This window comes from Chiloscyllium punctatum, chromosome 26, assembly GCF_047496795.1.
Source record: "Chiloscyllium punctatum isolate Juve2018m chromosome 26, sChiPun1.3, whole genome shotgun sequence".
NCBI lineage: Eukaryota > Metazoa > Chordata > Chondrichthyes > Orectolobiformes > Hemiscylliidae > Chiloscyllium > Chiloscyllium punctatum.
Genome location: NC_092764.1, coordinates 28,436,565 through 28,459,867, shown reverse-complemented (window position 1 = coordinate 28,459,867; position 23,303 = coordinate 28,436,565). Strand labels below are relative to the sequence as shown.

At 39.2% G+C, this 23,303-nt stretch overlaps 1 protein-coding gene and 1 long non-coding RNA gene across 8 annotated transcripts in view; one reads left to right on the top strand and one right to left on the bottom strand.

Annotated features, from left to right (window-relative positions):
- The window catches only part of LOC140496357 (uncharacterized), a 241,284-nt gene that overhangs the window by 42,150 nt on the left and 175,831 nt on the right, over positions 1-23,303 (top strand). The window lies entirely within an intron of this gene.
- Positions 1-23,303, bottom strand: part of pmfbp1 (polyamine modulated factor 1 binding protein 1) — an 829,187-nt gene that overhangs the window by 692,688 nt on the left and 113,196 nt on the right. The window lies entirely within an intron of this gene.

Genomic DNA, 23,303 nt, shown 5'->3' with positions numbered 1-23,303 from the left:
AACAATGACTGCAGATGCTGGAAACCAGATTCTGGATTAGTGGTGCTAGAACAGCACAGCAGTTCAGGCAACATCCAAGGAGCTTCGAAATCAACGTATCGGGCAAAAGCCCTTCACCAGGAATAAAGGCAGTGAGCCTGAAGCGTGGAGAAATAAGCTAGAGGAGGGTGGGGGTGGAGAGAAAGTAGCATAGAGTACAATGGGTGAGTGGGGGAGGGGATGAAGGTGATAGGTCAGGGAGGAGAGGGGGGAGTGGATAGGTGGAAAAGGAGATAGGCAGGTAGGACAAGTCCGGACAAGTCATGGGGACAGTGCTGAGCTGGAAGTTTAGAACTAGGGTGAGGTGGGGGAAAGGGAAATGAGGAAACTGTTGAAGTCCACATTGATGCCCTGGGGTTGAAGTGTTCCGAGGTGGAAGATGAGGCGTTCTTCCTCCAGGCGTCTGGTGGTGAGGGAGCGGCGGTGAAGGAGGCCCAGGACATCCATGTCCTTGGCGGAGGGGAGGTTGAAATGTTGGGCCACGGGGCGGAGTGGTTGATTGGTGCAGGTGTCCCGGAGACCTTCCCTAAAGCACTCTGCTAGGAGGCACCCAGTCTCCCCAATGTAGAGGAGACCGCATCGGGAGCAACGGATACAATAAATGGTATTAGTGGATGTGCAAGTAAAACTTTGATGGATGTGGAAGGCTCCTTTAGGGCCTTGGATAGAGGTGAGGGAGGAGGTGTGGGCGCAGGTTTTACAGTTCCTGCGGTGGCAGGGGAAAGTGCCAGGATAGGAGGGTGAGTTGTAGGGGGGCGTGGACCTGACCAGGTAGTCACGGAGGGAACGGTCTTTGCAGAAGGCGGAAAGGGGTGGGGAGGGAAATATATCCCTGGTGGTGGGGTCTTTTTGGAGGTGGCGGAAATGTCGGCGGATGATTTGATTTATGCGAAGGTTTGTAGGGTGGAAGGTGAGCTCCAGGGGCGTTCTGTCCTTGTTATGCTTGGAGGGGTGGGGTCTGAGGGCGGAGGTGCGGGATGTAGATGAGATGCATTGGAGGGCATCTTTAACCACGTGGGAAGGGAAATTGCAGTCTCTAAAGAAGGAGGCCATCTGGTGTGTTCTGTGGTGGAACTTGTCCTCCTGGGAGCAGATCCAGCAGAGGCTGAGGAATTTGGAATACGGGATGGCATTTTTGCAAGAGGTAGGATGGGAAGAGGTGTAATCCAGGTGGCTGTAGGAGTCGGTAGGTTTGTAAAAAATGTCAGTGTCAAGTCGGTCGTCATTAATGGAGATGAAGAGGTCCAGGAAAGGGAGGGAGGTGTCAGAGATGGTCCAGGTAAATTTAAGGACAGGGTGGAATGGGTTGGTAAAGTTGATGAATTGCTCAACCTCCTTGCAGGAGCACAAGGTGGCGCCAATGCAGTCATCAATGTCACGGAGGAAGAGGTGGGGAGTGGTGCCAGTGTAATTACGGAAGATCAACTGCTCTACGTAGCCAACAAAGAGACAGGCATAGCTGGGGCCCATACGTGTGCCCATGGCTACCCCTTTGTCTGGAGGAAGTGGGAGGATTCAAAGCAGAAATTGTTAAGGGTGAGGACCAGTTCGGCCAAACGAGTGAGTGTGTCAATATTAACTGGGAAATTATGCACAATACATCTGACTTTTATTGCTTCCGCATCAGACTGTTGAACAAGTAATGAGACCAAAACACCATATACTGTTAAGGTGGGTAACGATTTAAGCAAAAGCCTTAAAATGTCCATACACACGAATTACAACATAATCCTTTCCATAAATAAAGCAGTATGCTTAAAGAATAAAATTAAATGACAGCACAAAATAACATTACGTATGAATCTGCTTTAACAGAGGAGTAAATTTACAAGTCTCAGAAATGTAATGATGGTTGGCTCATCTGTCCGAATTAGTTCAGATGATTTTTACTAGATGTTGCTGTAGGTTTTAAGAAGTTTTTTTAGCATTGCTTTATTGCTTTTGCCTCTTAGAATGTGTTCCTTTTGTAATAAGGTCACTCTGTATTTCTGGTTGTGACACTGTTCTAACTTATCATTTGTTTTAGTCATATTGTCATGTCATTTGGTACACATGCTTGATTCAATCTTTTTGATATGTACCTATAATTTCTACTGGAAATGTACCTATAATTTCTACTGGACTCCAGGTGTCATTAGTTGGTGTTGTATTCAAAATTTCTGCCTGAGTTCAAGTTCACTCATACTGGTCATGGATATCTTCTGTCTTCCTGTTTATGGAGTAAGACATCATGACTTCTGCAAGTATTGTTGAATGAAGACTGGGGAGTTTTACCCCACTTGTCTATTTAAATAACAACTCTTACTTGTTCCACAGTGCAATAAAGTGTGACATCCAGAATAAATTCAGTGTCATAGAGCCTGTAGACAGATGGTCTGTTTTGCAGAGAAAGTGATCTTCTCCTAGTGTAAGCAAAGGCATCTGATTTTACCCCTTGTGATCTGTGGTCCTTGTCATTCTCTTGACAATACCATAATGAATAAAGACAAGTCTTTATATGCTGACAGATATGATCACTAGGCCTCAGGCATCCACAATTTAAAATATCTGGGGTAACCACAGAGTGCTAGTGTAGTAATACTTGATGGTAATGGATCCAGAGATGAAACCTTCAGGCCATTATACATAGTGAGTTTGGCACTGGCTGAATGAATGATCATTTGTTGCTTTAGCTGCCAAACAAGTTATGATATTAAAGAGAATATTCTGTTGAAATGTGTAGTGATTGACAGCAGTTTAAGATATTCCCCCAAAAGTATATGCATATCATTTTACAACACTATCCTTGCTCAGTTGTAATGGACTTCAGTATAAGGGTGACTGAAGAAATTTTGGCAAGTTATGACAGTTGTGTACTAAGGATGGGATTTTACAAGACAGCAGTGTCACTGTCCAGTGGCAAAAAGTATGAGGTAATCCCACCTCATTTGATTCAAAGAACTGTGGTCTTTTTTTTAGAGCAGCATACAATTCCTTGTTGGATGCCTCCCATCTCTTTAACAGACGTTGCTCACTTCTTAACTCTGCTGGTCAATCAGAGGGCTGGCAGCTCATCAGTCCCAGTAAGACCACTGGAAGGCCACCTCCACAGGCTTCTGTGCAGGGGGCTTATCTGGCATCTTTCCAGTCTCTTGTAAATTGCCAGCAAGAAGAAGGAGGGCCTACCACCCAATAATCCATCCCCCTACTCCCAAGCCTCTGTAAAATGGCAGGCCATGGATAAAACACATTACTGCCATATTGGTTGAGGAGCTGGATATTTAGAATCATGAATGACATGCCAATTAAAAATAATGCTTTGAGTTTTTTTGGGGTATTGCAGTCATGGCATGTGAAATTAAATAATTTTCCTTGAACAATCCCCTTGTCTAAGCCCACACAACAAAACCCCCTTTCTTCAACAATGCAATATACATGATTATCTTTCTACTTGCAGCTTTTCTTATCTTCAAAGTGTTGTCATCACTGCAGTCAAATCGTGAACCATGGATACATTTCCACCACCAATACCCCCACCCCCAGCCTTCATTTGCTGGAAGGTCCTCAAACATATCACTATTAGCCAGTGGTGTGCTTGTATCTCCTATAGTTCCCTCTGCAAATTCTGAATCTGACTGCTGCTCTAACCACAGCACTAAAACCACAAGATAGTTGCTCATGAAATCTTTTGTGGTGTTATTCCAACCAGGGAAGACAGTGGTGTAGTGATCGACAATGCTCGACTAATAAACTGGAAATCCAGGAGTTAAATCCTAGCATGACAACAGGGATATTAATTGATACAAATGAAATTAATACAAATGAAATTAAAGGGCAGTTCAGTGGTAACTTTAAAATCATTGCTGTTTGGTGTGAAAACCCAACTGGTTCAACAATGTCCTTTAGAGAAGGAAATTTGCTGTTCTGACTTGTTGTGCCTACATCTGAGCAAGAGACATTACTATTTTGGAAACTTGGGTTCTAAAATGAATAGAACCATTTATACCTTTAAGTTTCATTTGAATTTTATATTGTGTGTGTTAAGAAGGGAAGAATATGGTTTTAGTTTCATTTTAGACTTGTTCCATGAGAGAACAAGTTTGCTATTATATGCATGTAAATGATCCTTGAAGAAGAACTTGAGGTGAATCATTCGATACATTAGAAAGGAAGGTAGAAGTTACAACTTTGCAAAATAAGACCTATAGACAGGGGTCCAGCGTCACTGAAAAGGCAGAAATAAGTTCATTTAGAAGGCAATATATAGGTTTCTTTCAAAAAGAAACAGGTAATTCAGGGAAAAAGAGTTTGTAACAGCAGTCTCCAGTATATCACTAGCTATTTTTTCAGATATCCAGCATCTGCAGTATTTTATTTTTATTGAGAAAATAAGTCTGATTTATTTCATGTCAGTAAGAGAAAAGCTCCAGAAACCGAAGGCTGTAAAGAGGAGTTTGAAGAGTCCATGTTAAGAAATAGAGAGGTACAGTAACAGTTCAAGGGTTTCAGGATAAGAGATTAAATTAAGAAAAAGCATTGAGTAAATGCAGCAATATGCTGAAAAGAAATGGATTACAGCTGTGCTAAATGAACTTGAAAACAGGAGATAGGCTGATCTCTCACTGCTTTTTGAGCACCTCCAAGATTGCTGTTGAGTGGAAATGGCTTGAATTGTTAATTCTGATATTTTTAGTGAGACCATTTGATAAGATAATCAGCTTTTTTTACAGTGTAAAATAGCTTGTGATCTTTTTTACTTTTATATGTAATAAGCTGGGATGTTCTTTTGTTAAAAATACCTTGGTAGACTCTTGTGAATACATTCATGGCTGTCTACCACAGTAAACAAATTGCAAAAATAAAACTTATGATCTATCAAGCCAGATGTCTGGAATCTGACTTATCCACTATTACCATCAGTTGGGATCATAACAATATGATCACAGACCCATGGCAATGTGGTTGTCTCCAAAGTGGCATAGTGAGCTACTCACTTGCATCAAACTACAGTCAGTTCTCCTATATACGATAGTTGCATTCTTGTGTGGTCCTGCGTTATACAAAAATCATGTTTTAGAAACAGTGCTTAAAGTTTGTGCTATAGAAACAGCATTCCCAATTCATCAATCGCATTACAAATACATGTTGGCGAAACGTGCATTATAACAGACCGACCTTTACAACAAAATTCTGAATGGAATAAAACATAACAGACTATCAGCATCTGCCCAGGTACTGAAAATATCAGCAGCAAACCCTGCAAAGTCCTCCTAATCAACATGTTGGGACTTGTGAAAGTGAGGACTGCAGATGCTGGAGACCAGAGTTGAAAAATGTGGTGCTGGAAAAACACAGCAAGCCAGGCAGCATCCGAGGAACTGCCAAAGTTAGGAAAGCTATCTCACAGACAAGCCAAGAAACAGTCTGATGTTGTCAGTAAAATATAATTCTGTTAGAATTAGAATACTTCCCCGTTTAAAGATAACTCAGCTCACATTATTTTGCTTGATCATTGTTAACAAAATAGCGATAATATTGTGAGTTTCAGGTTAACAATATTAACTGCAAACTTCCTGTGCTGCATGCCTGCTTCCAAAACCTTTTCCCCATACTACCGTACTCAGTACTGTTTCCCTTTCTCCAGCTCCTACCCACTATTTTTATCTTCAACCCATCCATCATCACTTTCTCCTGGCTGCTGTTCTGAACTTGCATTGATGTCCAAGGTTTCAACTGATGATTGAAACTGGTCAGTGCAATTAGATTGCCTGCATTTGCACAGACCACATTCTGTCACTAGGTGGAGCTGAGCTAAATTAAACTTTAGGTGAGTTCATGTGAATATTTACATAAAGAAAATACTTTTGTAATGTATTTCCTCTACACTGTTCAATTTATTGTATTTCAAAGGTTCTTTCAATTGATAAATGCAAACAGTTATATGAATAGGAAAGGAAAAGATGGATATAGAGCACATAGAGGCAAAAGGGTTTTAGTTTAGAAAGGCATCAAGTGTCAGCACAGTCTTGGTATGCTAAAGGGCCTGTTACTGTGCCGTACTGTTCTTTGAATTACATTTTTTCAACTTAATAATGTCTTAAAGTTGAGCATTGCTAAGAAAGGGTCTGAAGTACCTAACTGTACAACGTTTCTTTTATATTTAGTGTTTTATTTCAAGTTATTTCAGCTAGGAATACATAGTCCTGCACACATACTGTACAGTATCTCAATCCATATATTGCTTCTGTGCAAACAAAATGTCTGCAGGAACTTAATACTGGGTTTAACATTGATTCACCTGGAAACATGCTTCACATGAAGTCATCATTTTGAGGAATGCAGCAACAGCTTTAAGTGAGGCCTTATTGCATACCCCAAACACCACCATCACACATCTTGTGTATGTACTGTTTCACCAGCAGGACAGATTGATAGAACTTGCAGTTTAGTGGTATATAGTTGAGAAGGATTTGCCCTGAGAGTCTCCAACATTAGCCACTCCAGAATCAAAGAAGTTCACAGCATCAGGTCAAGCATGGACAAGGAAACCTCCTGCTATCTCTTCTCAGCTAATGAATCAGTGCACCTCCATGTTGAACTCCGCTTGGAAGAAACAGGACATGGCAAGAACACGGAATATATTCTGGGTGAGAAAATTCATGTCTATCATCCAACATGACTCAGTAGCACTACTACTGACAGAGGTAGCCAAGGCCATACTGGGTCTGCAACAAGTGATGAGAAAATGAAAAACCTACTTGACCTCATCATCACCAAGTTACCCAATGCATTCATCTGTTCATAAAATGAGTGACCAGTGGAGTCATTGTGGAGATAAAGACTTGACTTTAGATTGAGAATATGCTCCATCATGGTATGTGACACTACCATTGTACCAAATGGGATAGATTGCAAACACAGTCAACAACTCAAAAGTGGGCATCTGTCAGGTGCAGTGGACCAAGAGCAGCAGCAGCAGCAGCAGAATTGTATTCAACCCACATTTTCTAACCTCATGATCCAATATATCCCTCATTCTATCATTGCCATCAAGCCAAGGGATAAACCCTAGTTCAATGAAGAGCGTAACACTTACAACACTGCAAGTTACCCAGCAATGTGAAAAATTACCCAGTTACACTATCCACAAAAATGACAAATCCAATCTAATCAATTGTTGCCCCATCAATCCATTTTCAATCATCAGCAAAGAAATGTAAAGCATGGCACTTGCTCAGCAGTAACGTTCACTGATGCTCAAATCAGAATCTGTCAAGACTATTCAGCTTCTGATACTATCACAGCCTTGTTCAAACATGGGCAAAAGAGGTGACCTTCAGAGGTGAGGCGAGAGTGACTGACCTTGGTATCACTGCAGCATTTGACTCAGTATGGTATCAAAGAACAATCAAAGAATTCCGGAGAAACTCAGCATCTGTAGAGAGAAAACAAGTTAATATTTCGAACCCGGTATGATCCTTCTTCAGAATACAGAATTTCTTCAGAATGGTATCAAGGAGTCCTGCTACAAGTGAAGACAATGGGAATCAGAGGGCAATCTCTCTGCTGGTTGGAGTCATACCTCAAAGAAAACAACACATTTTTGATTTCTGGAGATCAATTGCACCTGTCATAGAAAGCACTACAGGAATTCCACAGGCCAGTATCTTAAACCCAACCATTTTCAAGTTTGGCATCAGTACGTTTCACTCTCTCAAAAACAGAAGTGGAGATGTTCGTTGATGATTGCATAATGTTCAACAGTGTTCATGACTCCTCAGATACTGAAGTAGCCTGCTCCCATTTAGAGCAAGAATTGAATAAGTTCTGGGCATGAGCTTCTATCTGACAAGTAACATTTGCACCACTCAAGTGCCAGGCAATGGCCATTGCCAGCAAAATAGAACCTAATCATTTCCCTTTGGCATTTAGTGGCACTATCACTATTGAATCCTTCACTAGCAACATCTTCTAGGCTAGCATTGACCAGAAACTGAACTGGACTCGCCCAATAAATACTATGGCTACAAGAACAGGTCAGAGGCTAGGAATCCTGAGGCAAGTAACTCACTTTCTGTCTCCTCAAATCCTGCCCACCAACTACAAGTCAAGACTTTGATGGAATAATCTACCTTTGCTTGGATAAGTGTAACTCTAACAACACTTCAAAGAAAATCAACACTATCCAGAACAAGACTTGATTTGGGCACCAACAATCAGTGGCAGCAGAACGTATCATCTACAAGATGCACAATGTATGCAATTCACCTAAGCTCCTATGGCAGCATCTTCTACTACTACTACCAAGAAAAACAAGGGAAGCTAATGCATGGTAACACCACACCTGCAATTTTCCCTCCAAGCCACATATCACCCTGATATAAAACTAGATCTCCATTTGTTCACTGTCGCAGGACTAAAATCTGTAACTATTAAAGAAGGAAGTTCATCCATATTCTATCAAGAGCGTTTATGGATGGGCAATAAAGGATGGTCCAGCCAGCAATGTCCTTAACTCACGAACAAATATAAAAAATGTAAAACTGGATCTTCAGAGTACATGGAGTTAGTGAGAGAAATTGACAGGTGGATTGAGGACGCACAATTTTTACCCCCATTTCTGTCTCCCACTATTTTCAACAGCGCAGGAACATAAGTGAAACCCTACATCCTGCTACCAAGGAGTTGGTGCAGCACATTAGAAACAGCAATTTCAGAACACCTGTCACATTCATGGAGGCAACCATTTTTGGAAGCATTTCTACATCACATCTGCTGAGTTAAGACATGAACCATGGATTGGTGGTGGAAAATGTCTAAAAGATAAGAACGATGGTGTTGTTCCCACTATAATTCATCATGAAATGTTGCAGCTGGTGTTAAACCTAAATAACTTTGTACTAGTGCTGTGATTGGGAAAGATAAGTGACCATTGCCAGGTTGTTCGCTCGAATAACTGTAAGGTTTTCAATTGAAAGAGAAGCACCATAAAAGTGTAATAGAAGCATTAGATTAGAAAATCCATTTGAAAATGGATCTGCATTGTACAAATTTGAAACTACAGCCCAGTGTGAGATCAATGGCTTACTGTGTCAACTCTCTCATGGCTTTTATTCATTTTTTAAAGAACATGTCAAACTATTTGGTAGTTTTAACTCACCAATGCATGATTTCTTTTGGCTGTCCTCAAAAACAACACTACAATCTGTACTCCAGACCTGGTATACACAGCTATGCTCAGGAATGACATTTTGATCACTTATCTTCCTTCCAAACCACTAATATATTCTACAACGCAGAGTATATTTACATAGATTTCTAGAGGAGTGTGATTTTGTTTATTAGTTCAAAATTCTAAAAGGATAATGGTTTTTAAATACCTATTCAAGTGAAGTTTTGTTATTATGGTACATCATGGTGCTTTTCAAAGCCTTCCAAATATTAATATGGGGCTTGAGAGTTCTGTATGTAAAGTGGATACTTAGTGACTATGTGAAACCAGACAAAGTGAACTTGAAAGGGGCTAGGAAACTACAGATAATGAAGGTGAGGGGGTGAAAACTGAGGAGGGTGAAGGAGGAAAGGGTTTGAAGAGGTGAGAAGAAGAGGGAATGAAAAGGAAAGTAAGAGGATGTATGGTACAAGACAAGCTGGAACTTCACACTGCTCTCCAGAACAGGGCTGCTGTCTCAGTGAACTGAGGCAGGTCTTTTAACGTTTTAAGAACTGGGCTAATTTCAATTCCCTGAGGAGATAAACGAAACACCAGGCAGTTCCCACCTCTGCCAGGTGAACATCAACTAGATAGTGCCAACTAGAGGCAGGATCAAGTCTCTTCAAAATGATACTTTTGAGACACCTCCCTAAGAACAATTAAAATGTTTATTACAGTGATACCTCACTGCATTTAGCCGCTTTAACCTCTGCAATGAACAACTTCAGACTCTTGATGGTTTCAACCACCACTTCACCTCAGCATGTGCTCTCTCCTCTATATTAACTATCCTCTTACCTTCCCTAAATATCTACAATATAAATGCTCAAAAATAAATTCATGACTATTGTTTGATGTTGCTATTGCATGCTGTCTTGCTAATCTCTTCTAATCAATTACAGCTAAGGTCTTTCTTGATCACTTCCTTGTATCACTCATCAGCACAATCCCTTTCACACTCCAACCCTACCTGCTCTGTATCCACTCCTGAAAAAAACAAGTGCCCAGCTCACTTTCAAATGCAATTTCAAAATTCCAGCTGTCTAATCTTTAATCGTCCATCTGCCACAATATTTCTGCAACTACTCATTTATTCAATTACTCGCCTTTATCTTTCATGTCCTATTCACCAATAAAACAATTACCCTCTCACACTCTGTCTGTCTCCCTTGTATGGTCCTCATCTCCATTCCATTATCTCCAAAAGATGCAGAATTGAAAGGTTATGTCACCCCTCAAGCCTTATTTTCTTCAATGATAAAAGAACCAGCCTAAAAATTCTTTCTTGATATGAGTACCCGGACACCCTTGTAAATCATTTCTGCACTTTCTCCAGTGATTCTGTATCTCCTTTCCAATACACTCATTTCTTGCTATCTGCTGATTTGTTACTCACAGATCCACATACTCACAAGGCTGACCCGAGAAATCATCTTTTCTTTTTTCCATTAACTCATCTAGTCTGATTGTGTGGTCCTTTATGGTAAATAGAACAGCTACACTGCAGCAGTGTAGCGGTTTTTGTTATCTGTGAGAAGCCTTGTCCCTATGCCTCATGGATAATGAAGATTTGGTGTAGGTTAACCAGAATTGTGTAAGTTGATCTCCTTTTTATTCCTACCAAACTATATTACTTCACATTCATCTTCTGAATTTTCTTTACCAATTTGCTAATTTTGTGTATTTATTAAGTCTTCCTGTAATTTGTTGCAGGCTGTGATAAAGATATTTAATATATATTATCAATTGAGAATTTAGACTTTTGAATAAAAGGCAGATAGATTAGGGTTTCAGTTCTGTGAGTAACTGTTCTTTTTTAAGAGTTCAGAAGGTAATTTGGAATAGTGGCCTAAATGCATCATTTCCAAGACACCACGTGATTCAGTACAATGCCTGACTGAATGCCTGTGATGTCAACTGACAAAATGTTTACACTGCTAAGTTTACAATCAGACTGGGACCACGAGTTTAGAATTCAAATTAATCAGGAGTTCCGCTCAAGAGAACAGTTTAATTCCAGCTGAAGAAACAAATTTTAGTTCAGGAGAATATTGACTTTCAAGCAGAAAAAATTTTGTTTGTGAGATCTCCAAGTTTGAGAGCTTCTATAGAATTTTCAAGTAATCAGAGTTGAAGACCTTCAAGCCATCAGAACTAAAAGGAAACTGAAGCCAGCAAAACAGGAAATAAGTCATAAGACTATCTCAGCAGTCTAAGAATCATTACAAATTGAAAGACTTGAGATAGAAGTAACATTTCTCTGGAACTAAGTAACTGAAATGATATTTCTGGGAAACAACTTGAAACCTTATCTTTCCAATTGTCATATATAGCTTTGCTTTTTCTAAATGTTATGTCATAAACTTGTGTCTTGTATTAAAGAATATTGGCAGCCTTATGTAAATATATTCAATGGTCAACCACTATAACAACTTGCGATCATTCAAGCTCTAGGATCTGACTTGGCCATTATTACCATTAGTTGGGATCACAAGTTCCCCACTGTTAAAACTATCCTTTACAATTTGGTGTCAATTTAGAAATTTTGAAACTGCGTTTTGATTCCAAAGTCTAAATCATTGATACAAATTGCGAACAACAATGGTCGCAGTACTGATCCTTCAGGAACACCACACTCCACATTCTGCCAATCTGAATGATTATCCTTTACTCCTAAATTTTGTTATCCGAATCCAGATAGCAATCTGGATAATAATCTGCTACTTGTTCCCTAACTCCAGATTCTCAATATCCCTATTACAGGACACCTTATTAACAGCATTTCAAAAGTCCATATTAATTATATCAATTGTAATATTAGTGTCTCCTTTCCACATTAGCTCAAAATAAATCAATAAAGTTAGTCAAGCAAGATTTTATTTTGAAATCCACATTATTTGTGTTTTTTTCCTATTCTTAGTTGTTTTTCTATTCTCTTCTTCAGTAAGGATTTTATTATTTTCCTTTCAGCAATTGTACACTGACTGGTCTATACTTTCCTAGACACATCCATCCATTTTTAAATATAGGACTTAGATTAGCTATCTTTCAATCTTCTAGCACCATGCATTTGTTTTTTTCAAAACTGCTGTTTTCTCTTTAGGTATTTTAAAATGGAATCTATCCAGACAGGGAGCTCCACCTTCTTAAGTTTGATTAATTTATTCAATATATCCCTACTTTTTAATTTAAGTCCGCATAATTCATTATTTAACTCACCATTCAATGTCATATCTATCTGGCTTCTTTCACTGGCAAATAAAAAGCAAAATAATTATTTAATTATCTTTGTCACTTTTCTAATATTATTTATAGCATTATGCCTTAAATGTCCTTTTCTTATCACAGACATTTTTATGGGTATGCCTATAAAATATTTTTCTATTTGCCTTTACATTACTCAATAATATAATTTCAAGGCTCTTGTCTTCCTAATCTGTTGTTTTCAATTTTCTCCTAATTTCTTCATATTTCCTCTTATCATGTATTAAGTACATAGGCAGCAGAAGATTGTGTGTTTCTTCCCTTGCTCTCAATTGTTCTTTATGTCTTTAATTACGCATGAAGTCTCAGTAGTGTTTTAAGTTTATTCTTTCCTTCGAGTAGAATTTATTTTTCTGTACTTTGTTGAACAACATTTTGAATGTCTCCCATTGATGTTCTATATCTTTGTGACCAAAATGATTGCCCATTTGTTTTTCCAAGTTCTACCCTCAACTAAAAAATCAACTTTTCTACAATGTTAAAGCATATTATATTTCACTGACTATTGCCAAGATGCATTTCCTTATTTTTAATTCTCTTATCTGCTTTCAATACTACATTCAATGATGAATCTTTCCTTGTAGGCTTTTAACATATTGGGTTCAGAATCTGTCCTGTACACATTGTAGGAACTTAAATCCCTTATCCTCTTTATCTACCTCTTCTATCTAGTTATTATTAGGGAAGTTGAAATACCCTATAATTATTATTGAATACATTTTTATTCAACTTATTAATTGGTCTGCATATTTCTTCCTTACCTCTCTTCTGTAATTACAGTAAATGGCCAGCAAACAATTTAGTAAAGGAACAAAATATTTGTATCTGTCAACCAGTAGTTTGGGTAAACTCATCCCATTTACAAACTCTCTTGGATTTTGTCACAGGAGAATGTGAGCAGAAAACCCTGTTTAAAAAAAAATTAAGATAGTGCATTTCCCAGTGAACTGCACCCACTATTGTGCTTTTTAATTTTTTTTTTATTTAATGTGAATATCACTGCCAAGGCCAGTATTTGTTGTCCAACCTAATTGCTTTTGAAGAAAGTGACTTCCTAGACCAGTTCCATGTACAGGCCAGGCAGAATTTCTTCCCTGAAGGATATTGTGAACCAAATTGGTTTTTATGACAACCGACCATAAATGTAATTGTCACCATTTCAGAAACCAGTTTTATATTCCAGATTTATGAACTAAATTCAAATTCTGTGGTGGGAATTAACTGGCGTCCTCAGGGAATTAGACTCAACCTCTGGTTTCTCAGTCCATTGACATCACCACCGTGCAACCATCTCTCAATGTCGCTGCAAAGTGGATAAGACCAAAGGACAGGACCAGAATTAGGCCAATGAATAGTAGTTTATCAGGAACTCTACTCTCAAAATTGGCATTCTGCGGCAGGATCGTATGTACACACTATTTATATTAATGATAAAATGCAGAGCATATTTGTATGTAATAGCTTCAGTAATTAAGTCCATTTATACAATGTTGATATATAATTAATTCATCTACATATTCAGTACACGCTGTCAGCATTTCTTAATATACAATTGAGCATATTACAGAAGAAAGCTTACTACGTAGTGCTGTAGAGCAGACAGACCTAAGGTTCCGGATAAAAAATTCTTTGAAGTTTGCCATAAAGATAGGATGGTTAAGATGGTGTTAAGCACGCTTGCCTTCATAGCTAAGACCTTTGAGTATAGGAGACAGGAAGTCGTGTTGAAGTTTTATAGGATAATATAACATAGGATAATAGATGGATAAGTTCTTGTTCAGGAAGGGTAATCCAATGGTTATGGGGAGGAGGCAGGTGGATGGGGTTGAGAAGCATCAGCCATGAACGAAAGGTGGACTAGATCTGATGAGCTGAGTGTCATAGAGTCATATAGCATGGAAACACACCATTTGTTCCAACTCGTCCACACCACCCATTTCTCTAAATTAAACTATTCTCACTGGTCTGCATTTTGCACATATCCCATATCACATATAACACACAAGTGGAACGTGTGTGGAATGAACTGCCACAGGAAGTGTGGATGTAGGTACATTTACAACATTTAAAAGACATTTGGATAAGAACACGAATAGGAATGGTTTGGGCGGATATGTGCACAATCCTCAACAAGCCCTTCATCCCCAGGATATCTTGCAAACTTCCTCTGGACCCCCTCCAACACCAGCATATTCTTCCTTAGCCACGGGGCCCAAAACTGCTCATAAAATTCCAAATGCAGACAGACCAGAGCTTTATGCAGTCTCAGCAGTACATCTTTGCTCTTGTATTCTAGTCTGCTAGAAGTGAATGCTAACTCTGCATTTGTTTTAACCGCTAATTGAATCTGCATGTTAACCTTAAAAGAATCTGAACAAGGACTCCCAAGTCCCTTCATGCTTCAGATTTCAGAAGAAAACTTTCTACACCTATATTCTTCCAACCCAAATGCAAAACCTCATATTTTCTCACATGGCATTCTATTTGCCACTTCTTTGTTCACTTGCCTGTCATGTCTAAGTCTTTCTGCAGCCTCTCTGCTTTCTTAACAGTACCTTTCCACAGCACCTATCTTTGTGTCTTCTGCAAACTTAGCAACAATGCCCTCAGTTCATTTGTCCAGATTCTTAGTGTATAATGTGAATGGTTGTGGCCATTTAGAGAAGACCACATCAGGTTCACCTGATGCAGTAAACGAAGTTGGAAGGGAGACAGCTGAACCTCTGTCTCACCTGGAAGGAGTGTCTGGGGCCTTGGTTGGCGGTGAGGGGAGTGGTGTGCTAGCAGGTTTGGCATCTTGCCCGGTTGCAAGAGGGTTCAAGGGGGTTGGTGGGGGAAGTGGTGCAAACCAAGGACTGGCAAAGGGAATGGTCCTTGCAGAATGCAGAAAGGAGTGGGGAGGGGAAGATGTCCTTGGTGGTGGGGTCTAGTTGGAGTTGGCAAAAGTGTTTTAAGGATGATGTGTTGGATGCAGAGACTGGTGGGATGATAGGTGAGGACAAGGGGGACTCTGTCTTTATTGTGCTTGGCGGGGAGGGTTTAGAGCAGTGGAACAGGGAATGAAGATGGTACGGTGGAGGGCTGTGTGGATGACAGAGGAGGGTTCGAAATAGGTAGACATCTGGGAAACTTGGGAGTGGAACGTCTCCTCATCCGAGCAAATGCTGCAGAGACGGAGGAATTGGGAGAACGGGATGGAATTTTTGCAGGATACTGGGTGGGAGAAAATGCAGTCCAGTAGTTGTGAGGCAGGAATAGTCGAGGCAGGTAGGAACAAAGCAGAGACTTAAGTAGGACTGATACATTAAACTGTATTTATTTCGATGCAAGAGGCCTAACAGGAAAGGCAGATGAACTCAGGGCATGGTTAGGAACATGGGACTGGAATAACATAGCAATTACAGAGACAAGGCTCAGGGATGGACAGGACTGGCAGCTTAATGTTCCAGGATACAAATGCTTTAGGAAGGATATAAAATGGGGCAAGAGAGAAGGGGTAGTGGCATTTTTGATAAAGAAATAGCACCACAGCTGTACTTAGGGAGAATATCCCTGGGAATACATCCAGGAAAGTTATTTGGGTGGAACTGAGAAATACAAAAGGGATGATCGCCTTATTGGGATTGTACTATAGACCCCCCAGTAGTCAGCGGGAAATTGAGAAACAAATTTGTAATGAGATCTCAGTTATCTGTAAGAATGATAGGGTGGCTATGGTAGAGGATTTCAACTTTCCAAGCATAACTAGGACTGTCATAGTGTTAAAGGTTTAGGTAGAGAGGAACTTGTTAGGTGTGTACAAGAAAATTTTCTGATTCAATATGTGAATGTACCTACGAGAAAAGGTGCAAAACTTGACCTACTCTTGGGAAATAAGTGACTGTGGTGTCAGTGGAGGAACACTTTAGGGCCAGTGACCACAATTCTATTAGTTTTAAAATAATCATGGAAAAAGATAGACTGGATCTAAAAATTAAAGTTCTAAGTCTGAGAAAGGCCAATTTTGACATTATTCGGCAAGAACTTTCAAAAGTTGATTAGGGGCAGATGTTCATAGGTAAAGGGACAGCTGGAAAATGGGAAGTCTTCAAAATTGATATAATGAGAGTCCAGAGACAGTATATTCCTGTTAGGGTGCGAGGCTCCTGATGAAAGGCTTATGCCCGAAATATCAATTCTCCTGCGCCTTGGATGCTGCCTGACCAGCACTACACTCTTGACTCCAGGATGAAAGGCAAGGCTGGTAAGTGTTGGGAATGCTGGATAACTAGAGCTATTGAGGTTTTGGTTGAGAAAAAGAAGGAAGCATATGTCCAGTACAGACAGCAGAGATCAAGGGAATTCTTAGAAGAGTATAAAGGCAGTAGGAGTCTACTTGAGGAAAATCAACAGGGCGAAAAGGGGACATGAGATAGCTTTGGCAAATAGTGTTAAGGGGAATCCCAAAGAATGTTATAAATACATTAGTACAAAAGGGTTACTAGGGAGAGAATAGGACCCTTCAAACATCAGCAAGGCAGCTTATATGTGGATCTGCAGGAGATGGGAAGATACTAAATGAGTATTTTGCATTAGTATTTACTGTGGAGAAGGTCATAGAAGATATAAAATGTGGGGAAATAGATGGTGATATCTTGAAAAATGTCCATATTACAGAGGAGGAGGTGCTGGATGACTTAAAATGCATAAAGGTGGATAAATCCCCAAGAACTGATCTGGTCTAAGCTACAACTCTGTGGGAAGCTACGGAAGTGATTGCTGGGCCCCTTGCTGAGATATTTGAATTATCGATTGTCACAGATGATTTGCCAGAACACTGGAGGTTGGCTAACGTGGTGCCACTATCTAAGGAAGAAAAAGTCAGGGAACTATAGACCGGTGAGCCTGACATCAATGGTGGGCAAGTTGTTGGAGGGAATCCTGAAGGACAAGATTTACATGTATTTGGATAGGCAAGGACTGATTAGGGATAGACAGCATGGCATTGTGCATTGGAAATCATGTCTTGCTAACTTGATGGAGTTTTTTGAAGAAGTAACAAAAGAGGATTGACGAGGGCAGAGCAATGTATGTGACTTATATGGACTTCAGTAAGGCGTTTGACAAAGTTCGTCATGGTAGACTGGTTAGCAAGGTTAGATCACATGGAATACAGGCAGAACTAGCCATTTGGATACAGAACTAGCTGGAAGACAGAAGGTGGTGGATTGCTTTTCAGACTGGAGGCCTGTGACCAGTGGTGTGCCACAACGATCGATGCTGGATCCACTGCTTTTCATCATTTATATAAATGATTTGGGTATGAACATAGAAGCCATAGTCAGTAAGTTTGCAGATGACACCAAAATTGAGGTGTAGTAGACAACAAAGAAGGTTCCCTCAGCGTACAATGGGATCTTGATCAAATGGGCCAATAGACTGAGGAGTGGCAGATGGAGTTTAATGGAGATAAATGTGATATATGCTGGTACAATTACAACACTTAAAAGGCATGTAAATGGGTATATGAATAGGAAGGGTTTGGAGGAATATGGGCCAAGTACAGGAAATGGGACTAAATTAATTTAGGATATTAGGTCGGCAGGGACGAGTTAGACTGAAGGTTCTGTTTCCATGCTGTCTACCTCATGGACATTCCAAAAAAAATCTCATAGACATTCCACAAATTCCTGGTCTTGACATCTGCTATCAATCTGGTTTTCCCAGTCTATACGATCGTATAGTGTAGGAATAGAATTAAGCCATTTTTCCCATTGAGTCTGCTTCACGATTCAATCATCGCTGATTATGCTTCTCAACTCCATTCTCCTGCCTTCTTCCCTTAACCCTTGACCCCTTTAACAATCAATAAACCTGCATATTGCAGTCCCCCATGATTATTGTAATAGTATCTTTCATATATGCCTTTTCTATCTCCTGATGTATTTTCTTTCCCATAACCTGACTACTGTGAGGAGGCCTGGACATGACTCCTATCAAGATTTTCTTTCCTTTGTACTACCTCAAGTCTACTCAGATTCCACACCTTTCAATTCTAAATCACTTCTTGCTATCGATTTAACTTCATTTCTTACTCATAAGGCAAGCTCATCTCCTCTGTCCATCTGCCTGCCCTTTTGATAGGATGTGTATGCTTGGATATTTAGTTCCCAGCCCTGATCTCTTTGTAGCCACACCTCTATGATATCCATTACATCATACCTGACAATTTCAATCTGCGCTACAAGCTCATTTACCTTGTTTGGTATACTGCTTGCATTTAAGTACAACGCCCTCAGTCCTGTGTTGACTCCCCTACTTCTCAGAGCTGTCTCCTTATCTGTTGTGCCTGAAATCAGATTCTAGACTTTTTTCATACTCTCTGTCCAATTACTTGCTTTGAAAATGTTAATAGTATCTGCTGACTTCTCCCTAACTTTAATTTCTTCCATATTTCTTCTTGCAACTGAACCCATCCACCCACTATTAATTTAAAACCCTATCTACAGCCCTAAGTATGCAATTCACCAAGACTTTGGTTCAATCAAAGATAATTGCATTGTGAACAGCATATAGGATGCACACTGAATCTCATGTTAATTAGAAAACAGTCAGTATCATAACACCAGACAACTTTGAATCAGCTAAAAGTAAGTTTTATTCACATTAAAATGATGCATAGAAGCAACAGTGTATGCAAAACACAACAGCATTCTTTTCATAATTAGCCAAATGACAGTTTTGTGCTGCAATTTCTATCACAATGAATTTCTATTTGGAAATTTGCAATACAATCTGATGTGATGACAGTTTAAAAGGTTTCATTGTTCCTCCTGGCAAGTCTGGCAACATGATAATAGGAGTACGTAAATAGCTGTTTATATGTGGCAAGCATGATAAAAGGCCACAAGATCTGATATTGATATATTCTGCCTGTGGGAAAAGGATTCAATATTTTGAAGATTGTCACCTTTGACAGGTTTACAAAACACATTCAATTATCAAAATATTTCTTGCAGTCCAGTAATCCAACCTGTGGTCCACATTTTAATACAGCAATGTATCATTTCCGCATGATCACTTGTGTGTATTCCCCAAACTGTTCCATTTGAATCCAAAAAAATGACCTGTATGTCTAATCCTCGAAAATGGTAGTTATGGTCTACTCTAGCAAGATTTGGTAAAGAGCTATATTACGAAGATTATACAGTCAATAACAATATTAAGACTGCCAAAAATCCAAAACGTTTGCACACATTTGCACAAGATTTATTCCAGGTGAGTTTTGATTGCATTTTCTCATAATTCACTGCTTTCTGTTCTCCTGTGGTCAAGGAAACCTTTTTAATGGAAGTTGAAAATGGTGCATCCAGGAACAGCATTTGTTAGGGACACAGACTAACTTCAAACAACAAGAACATCAATTCAGTAAATTCATGAAAACAAGAATACTAGCATCCTGATAATCCAGTTTGGTCATGGATTAATCTAGTAGACTTCTCAGCCTTAATACATTTCGATTACTACGCCATTTTTAATACCCAGCTACAATTAATGAATGTGATGAAATTGGTCCAGAAGCCTACTCCTTTTGCTAGTGTGGGAGCAAAAGACTAATGATGCAATTTCCTATAGCTTGTTGCATGATAGGGTACTCAAGCCCCAAAAGCCAAGGTTTCATGTTGTACATAAGAATTCACACTGAATTTTAACACTTCATCTAGTTCTCAGGGAGGTTTTATTATGACAGGAACCCAAGACATCAGCAGCGCTCTTGTCACGTTTAACTCACACATGACATATACATCTGACATCCAGATTTCTTCACCAATTAGAGTAAGCTGGCCTAAGTAACAATCTGAACCAATCAACTTCACTATCTAAACAGAATTTGTAATGGTCAGAATGGAAATATTCCAAATGTGCCAGAACTGAGCCAGCAACTGGACATGTAGAAGGTCAAATGCAAAGCAGCACGTCAGTTTTCAGATGCATCTGTGGCCATTTCACTGCAAGATTTTAAATCTATTTATAAGTCCCATGGACCCACGTGATTTATTATCCGTGCGTTCTACCTTTGCGCCCTGCTTCCTTTGCTCCTGCATACTCTTAGAATCATACTCTTTATTGTGTATTATTTCTCCTCATCCCTCCTACCTAAACTAATCACTTCAGACTTCTCTGCAACAGAAATAAATGCAACAAAGTGCTCTCCTTTTTTTTGCAAGCAGGAACGTGCAGGTTCACTCTAAGGCAGAAGAATTTGAAGGGACACATGCAAATGGGGACTTCAGAGCACTTTTCACTCCTTGTTACCCCACAATTAGAGCTCCACATCCTGCCTCATGTTGTGAATCTATTCCCACGCAGGTTCATCTTTGGTGGGGCCTTCATAGGCACCAGAACCTAAAAGATGCTGGGCATGCACAATCACATCAGAGCAGCCGGTCTCCAGCTCTGCTGAAGCCACAGGTGTTACATGGTGCAAGAATACTAAGAAAAAGAGGATATGTAATCGCACAATGGTATTCACTTACATATTTAACAATGTTAAATTATCACATTTCCGTTCAATGTTGATGAATCATAAACTTAATTTCAAAAACCATGTTTCTGTCTTCCCCATTTTTGCCTTGCACCAACCAAGTTTCCTTCTGCCTTTTGAAAGAAATGGTTTATCAAGAGCACACAGTGAACTTGGTGTGAATTTGAGGTCTTTTCCTTTAACCACTGTTTCTCAGACGGTCAAAGTCTGCCCTTGGCACATTGGAAGTGATATTTGATTTCACCAAACACATTTATTTTCAATGAAAGTAGTATTACTTGACTTTCTATAAACACCAAAGAAATAGGTAAAGTACAGCAAACACCTCAAATCTCTAGAGCAATGTCATCAGTGATGTTTCCACAAAATCCTGAAAAGCCAATGGTAGACCAACAAACACAGCATTAAGGCACCAGTTACTGTCAATCAGCTGCATTTGACTAGTCCACATAATCTCCATATCTAACAAAAGACTTTGAGAACAAGCTCTGATTACGACAATCAGTTAACAGAAGGGCAAAGAAAATGCTTTAAGAACATCCTCAAAACCTTCATGAAAAATTGCAATATAACTATACCCGTAAATGTGCCAGGCTTTTTGTGTGATTGCTTTGTGTTGGGGAGGAGGCTACACAATAGATTCTGTGTAATATTGCTGCAATCTCTCAGCTAAGCTGATGTAAGTCCAAATCACTCCTGTCATTCCTAGCAGCTAAGAGAATAACCATAGGTTCCTTCACCTTAATGTGCTTCTCCACATTCTCCAGCTCCTCCATAGAACAAATCATCATCACCTTTGTCCTCCTGAGGCTCCAGCCCTACTGCTGCATAAATGCATGCAAGATGCAGCTGACCACTATCATTCTACAAAATCCTTCCATTCATACTAATTATCCCTCTAATTTCACTTTGTTTTATGTGTCCAATTTGTTGGACTCTATGGTTCCTAAGGTTATTAGATAGCTTTGCATGTGCACATCCTAAAAGGAATGTTGAGTTTGTGAGGCCTATTTATTCCTTATGTTGTGCATTCTGGATTGCTATGTGATTGTGCAGTTTAGAAGTCCTGATGCATACTGAAGACGGCCCCAGATTTGTGTAGACACTTGAGTTGCATTTTCAGTACACCAATCTCTTGCTGCGTAGCAATCCTTGCTTCATTTGGCTTCAGATGTAGGGCTTTCCATAGGTGTAAGCAGTAATGTACATGAAGGGTAGCCCTTGTGTCCATAAAGCTATTTGATCCCATTTTTGCATATCATCCATACACATACATATCTAGCAAACGGGGATTGATGTGGATGAACGGGGATTGAGGAATGTATATGGCAACTCTCTCTCCCCTTTCTAGCCAAGTAATGCTGAAATCTGCTAAAACAGCATTGAGAAGAGAAACATCATGCAGTATTTAATTTAGTTATTCACCTCAACAAAGTTGCAGCTTTGGTTAAATGCAGATTAATTGATTTTAAAAGCAGTTTCATACATTGCAGATACATTTATTTTGCATTGTTCTATGGGTGTTGGTAACACTACAAGATTTCTTGATATCAAATTCTGATTCTGGTTCAAATGACAAAAGCTAAATATTTTATTGAATACCCTCCATTTCTTGTTTAAATTACAATAAACCCATGCATTTTTGGCACTTACATGGACACATTACAAATCCAAAAAACTGTTGTGAATTAGTTTTTACTGCTGCTATCTTTTGTAAAATAAGAATTTTAAAAACAAATCACTTGAGGGACAGAAGCATAAAGGTTTAAAGCCTCTTGTATAATGACATTCCAGTCAAGAAATGCTATGGAGTATTTTTCATGCAGTATTATAGAGCAGCAATTAAGTTAACTTTAAATTTATGCCAAATCATTGAATTTTCTTTCAGAATATGAAAAAACAAATCTTGTTTTTGATCTTCCGTTTATTGATAGATTGTGAAATATTTATTTTACTGCGTGTTTCAATGACAAAATACAATATAAAATGCACCAAAAATATTTTGCCTACAGGATTCATTACTTCATTCACTTTAATGCAATTTGTTCTTTTGTGAATAATGTTGTGAGATATGGACAGAAACTGGTAAGCTGGGCTAATAATCATTGATCAATGTTACCAATTATCACCAACTGTCATCCCTTCCACTTTACCGGATTTCACAGCAGTGAAAAGCATCAAGCCAAGGTTATAATACAAAGTATAACAATTATATAAAAATGCTAAAGATTGCACATCCATTATTTTCTGAGGCCATTTTCATTTTTCAAGAACCCTACAATT